The following is a 6,026-nucleotide window of genomic DNA, read 5'->3' as shown; positions in this document are numbered from 1 at the left end:
TCTTTCTTTCCCCCAATCCATTTTCTCACCTGATTTAAGTGTGAATTAAAGAAAAGAGTATTGTGGGTAAAACACATCTTAGAGAGAGAGAAAGGGAAGGAGAGAAAGGAGATGATGATGGAAATTTTGTTGATCAAGAGTGATGAGGCAGCAATGGGCAAAGAGACACTCCAACGAAGTGGGAATTGAAAAACCCATGGTAGGACAAGCCCTGTCAGTTGCTGCAACCCGCTGGATGTTTTTAGCCCGATGTTTGGGTCGCCTCCTCGCCTGGCCAAGGCTGTCGGGAACCAACGCAAGAAGGACACGTCGGGTCCCGGGAATCGAACTCACGACCACCTTTTCATGAGTTCGACACGGTATAGATGACGCTAGAAATGCGGAAAATTGCAAAGGAATACAAATGGTTGGACTAAAGCCTTTGTATGCATAATGCATAAAGCATAATGCATGGGTCAGACTGGAAATTAATGGCGAAAGGCTACTGGTAGTGCATAAATGAGTGTCGACAGATCTAATAAGGTGAATAAGAAAGTGAGCTTGTGAGAGAAAAATATTAAAATGTGGTAAGGAAAACCCGAAGACGTTGATGAGAAACGGTGTGGCGGAATGAACGATGGGTAAATTTGGAGCAGAGGACCAGGTTGATGTAAGCGAAAGTTGGAGGCTACAGGTAAGGACACAAAAGTAGTGGATACCCAAGTATGCTTAAGAATGAAGAGGCTGCAAAAGACCATAAGGCCGACACTAGGCTTGGTGATAAATGTATTAGGAGGGTTCTGTAGTGATGTCAAGGTTGACAGAAGATTGAGCTGGCTACAGAAAACGGACAATCGTAACTTTATTGTGCTTCCGCTTGAAGAAAGTAATCGGGATTTCTGTCCAAGTGAGGCAGGAACTCCGACGCCCTTCTGTCCAGACTCCAATACTTCTAACTCCTCCTTGAGATCGAGGAATGAGTCACGAGTAGTAGGTTCAAGGAGTAGCGAAGCTTCTGAGAAAAAAAGAACATAAAGGCTTCACTGTGCCGTCAGTACGTCACTGTCTATCTATTTTCCTGTCTACAACCATGTCTTCGACGGACATCCTGCCTACCGAATCTCTTGTTCATTAGATCATTGTCCTTATTGGTTTAATACGACTTGATATTCATTTGTTTTGAATATTGGTTGTCCTTCTACTGTTCAGTACCAGATAGCTGCCACTTTCCCATGGACTGATACCTACTGTTGTCATTGTGACCAGAATAGGATCTACGATATTCCTCAACCTCAAGATAACAAAGTTGAGATATGTATGTGTATACTCATCTATATACACGTATATGTATATACATATATTTATAAACACATGCATACATACATACAAACAAGCATACATATACATAAATCCATACAAAAGATGTTGGTGAGTTAGTAATGACAAAAGACCAAAACGGAGACATTCATATACAGGAAGAAGACATAAAACGAAAATGGCGGGAATATTTCTCAAACCTGTTAAACATGGAAAACGAATATCAAGAACTAGGTGAAACGGCAGTGGAAGGGCCAATACCTAATATTAATAGAGGGGAAGTGGATAAAGCCATAAAAAAAGAGAATGAATAACAAGACAGGAAGAAAATATGAAGTAGCAATAAAAATTATTAAAGCACTGGGAAGAAAGTGCCCTGGAGCGGACGTTCTTGTTATTAGAAAAGATATGGAATAAAGAGAAAATGGCTGAAGATTGAAAGGAAAGTAAAATAGTTAAGGTGTATAAGAAGAGGAGAGATATATTGAGTTGTGAGAACTACAGAGGTATTGGAGCACATCATGAAAATTCTTGAGAGAGTGATAGAAGACAGACTGAGAAAGATGGTCAGAATTCACAACCACCAGTTCAGATTCATGAGGGGTTTGAGCACTGTAGAAACAACATTTATTGCAAGGCAGATACAGGAAAAATATCTGGAAGGAAACAGAAAGATCTATTGGTGTTTTGTGGAATTGGGAAAGGCGTACGATAAGGTCCCTAGAGAAATTTTGTTCTGGAGCTTAAGAGAGGAGTACCGGAAAAGACGATAAGATTGGTGAAAATGGTGTATGAAGGATCAAAAACAACAGTGCAGACAAAATATGGGGAAACTGAATCATTCCCAGTTGAAGTAGGACTCCATCAAGGATCAGCTCTGAGCCCTTTTCTATTTCTTATAGTGATGGACACAATAACGATGAACGTAAGAGATAATGATGAAGAGTTGCTGTTCGCTGATGACTTAGTTATTATTGCAGATACGGAGGAGGAACGACAGGAGAGATATTCGATATAGAAAGGCAGCCTGGAGAGTAAGGGGATCAAAGTGAATACACAGAAGACACAGGTAATGATAAGCAGCAGAGAAGGCTATGAGGAAGTCAATGTAACATCAGAGGATGGCAGAAGATTGAAGCAGACAAGAGAGTTTAGACACCTGGGATCATTGATTACCGATGAAGGAGGAACAGAAAAAGCTGTTAGACAAAAAGTAAAAGATGTTTGGTAAGAATAGAGCGAAGTGAGTGGAGTGACATTAGATAAGAAAATACCATTAAAGCTGAGAATGAAAGTATACAAAAGTGTGTTAAGCCCAGTACTCCTGCAAGGTGCAGAAACGTCGTCCTTAAGGAAGAGAGAGGAAGACATTTTGATGAGAACGGAGATGAGGATGGTGAGATGGATAGCTGGCATATCTCTGTTGGAGAGGAGACAGAGTGAATATATAAGAAAAATGTGTGGAATATGTTATATAGAAGAGAAGCCAAGAGAAGCAAAACGGAGATAATTCGGACACGTTAAAAGGAGAGGGGATGACGAACCAGTGAAGAAGGCGATGATGGCCGAAGTTAAGGGAAGAAGAAGCGACAGGAGACAAAGAATGAGATGGAGAGACGTAACAAGGTGTGACATGTGGAAACTAGGAGTGCAAGAGGAGGATGCAATGGATAGGAACAAATGGAGAAGGATAACTCGAGCGGTCAGCCCTGTGATACAGTGGAATTAAGGTCGTATGAAGAAGATATATATGTATATATATATATATATATATATATATATATATATATATATATATATATATGTGTGTGTGTGTGTGTGTGTGTGTGTGTGTGTGTGTGTGTGTGTGTGTGTGTGTGTGTGTGTGTGTGTGTGTGTGTGTGTGTGTGTGTGTGTGTGTATTCACCTCGGATCTGCTGCAGTCTCTGTCGAGACAGCCAGACACCACCCTGCGGCAGTGAGCTCAGAGCTCATTATTTGCCGATCTCTGGGTAGGTTTGAGACCACTCACACACCACACACCGGGACAGCAAGGTCACAACTCCTTGACTAACGTCCCGTACCTACTCACTGCTAGGTGAACAGGGGTTACACGTGAAAGGAGACAAACCCAACTTATCTCCGCCCGGCCGGGGAATCGAACCCCGGTTCTCTGGCTTGTGAGGCCAGTACAGTGTGTGTGTTTGTGTGTGTGTGTGTGTGTGTGTGTGTGTGTGTGTGTGTGTGTGTGTGTGTGTGTGTGTGTGTGTGTGTGTGTGTGTGTGTGTGTGTGTGTGTGTGTGTGTGTGTGTGTGTGTGTGTGTGTGTGTGTGTGTGTGTGTGTGTGTGTGTGTGTGTGTGTGTGTGTGTGTGTGTGTGTGTGTGTGTGTGTGTGTGTGTGTATGTTTGTGTGTGTATGTGTGTGTGTGTGTGTGTGTGTGTGTGTGTGTGTGTGTGTGTGTGTGTGTGTGTGTGTGTGTGTGTGTGTGAGAAAATATATATATATATATATATATATATATATATATATATATATATATATATATATATATACATGCAAATAAATCACAAAAACACGTGGTTTACAAAATGTGTAATAAAACCACTTGGAAAGTAAAATGAAAGGTGACCGAAGGTTTTCGTCTATTCAAGACATTTTCACCTTGAAAATGTCTTGAAGAGACATAAACGTTCGGTCATCTTTCATTCTATTTTCCAAGTGGTTTTATTACACAGATATATATACATATATATATGTGTATATATATATATATATATATATATATATATATATATATATGAAGGTGGAAAAAGAAGTCACGGGTCTAGTTCCGAGTTACTGAGTTTATTCCTGACCGGTTTCGCTCTATGCTTCTTCAGAGGAGCATAGAGCGAAACCGGTCAGGAATAAACTCAGTAACTCATATATATATATATATATACATATATATATATATGTATATATATATGTATATATATATATGTATATATATACATATATATATATATATATACAAATACATAAGCTTATATATATATATATATATATATATATATATATATATATATATATATGTGCGTGTGTGCTTACATGTCTTTAGCTGTGAGTAAGGTATCCCTGTTCAAAGGAACAAGAATGTCTTCCCCTCTGTGTCAGGCCAAGGTGAAAAAAAAGAAAACAAGAAAACGCAACTGCGTCTCCATTCAAGTCTGTGAGAAGACAGACCACCTCACTTCATTGAGTGAAAAATATCGCTTTGGGAGCCAAACCCCACTTTGTCCATTCTTACGTACTCCATGCACTCGGCAGGCATGACCTACTTTGTGAACTGCACTCGGTGTCTATGGCTTCGCTGCGCAGACGACATGCGCAGTTGACACAGGTAAAACGCCTTCAAAGATGTCGACGACTGATTTTTAACCTCATCGATGAAAGCACAGCTCCCGGATTGCCGGGGGGGGGGGGGTCTTGTTGACAGCGACGCTGAGCACCTAGTCAGTGGACAAATAATAACTAATATCTCCATTGGTGCATGCGCGAGAAATGTCATTCTAAATTCTAAAAAAAGATAAACCTCTACTCGAGCGAAAGAGTGCTAAGGTGGGTAGATAAAATAGCTATCCAGCAGGTAGAGTAGTATAGGGTAAAGGTTTCAGATAATTTGTTATGAGAATCGTAATAATTGTCAGGGAAATCCGATGCAGAAAGAGGCCTTATTGCCTAAGAACACCTGACTAATTATTTGCTAAACGCGAGGTGCTGCAGTATTAGGTGCCGAGGATCGATAGAACTGGTTTCTACTGGCTGTGGGTAATGTAGCCACCAAAAACCCATCAACGGGATTGAGGTTTGTGCGTCCGTGGCCACGCCAAGATCCCATGGTCCTTGTAGTACAAAGTGTGTAGTAGACAAGTATTGTACATCGGATTTTGTTGAAGACCCATTAGCTCTCTAAACATGTGGCCCAACACTAATATATCTTCACTAACAATGGTGTTGTGGATGGGAGGAGGGAGGGAGGGCATGGACATGGACAAAGTAGGTTTGTAACATCTAGACTGAAAGGTCACATGACGTCCGGAAAGGAAGGGGTGAAACATATCACAAACAAGTCACAAACATGACCGCTTCAAAGTTCCATCAAATGCACAGCAAGCGTGGACTCTTATTTGTGGCTTTACGAATGTGTATGTTCTACATTATATGTTCTATAGTTGTATTATACGGGACCAGGACTGTATTCCTTTGTGACAGTCTTGTGACTCAAATAATATGCTTTGTTCAACATCTATGATCCTGTGGTTTGGAATTATATTCAGTTTGAACACATACTACTGACAATCAGCTCCATTTATCTCCTATAGATTTTTCTACATTTTTCTTGCACACATTTACTTGTATTGTACATTCGTGATCTCTTAACCACAGTATAGAATATTAGTTACTTTATCCATGAATTTATCCTAATTAATCCACATACAAATATATAATTATATCTCCTCTTTCCCTTCTTTCCTACAGCGTTGTTTCATAATCCCCTTTTGAGCTTTCCCTTTCTCTAGTTAACGCCTTACACTAAAGATACATCCCATCATTGTGCAATGTAACCTTTTCGTTTTTATTTGTTTCTCTTCTCGTGTGGGCTCCTGCAGCATGTAAAGGATTAGAATGGTCGTACATACCAACAGGAAACCTTTCGGTTCACAAGCAGCGAGTCCGGATGATCAGTGATAAACAGTACTACAGCATA

The sequence above is a fragment of the Oratosquilla oratoria genome, chromosome 6, assembly GCF_046742065.1.
Source record: "Oratosquilla oratoria isolate Oo_2021 chromosome 6, ASM4674206v1, whole genome shotgun sequence".
Classification (NCBI taxonomy): domain Eukaryota; kingdom Metazoa; phylum Arthropoda; class Malacostraca; order Stomatopoda; family Squillidae; genus Oratosquilla; species Oratosquilla oratoria.
This window is presented reverse-complemented; position numbering follows the sequence as displayed.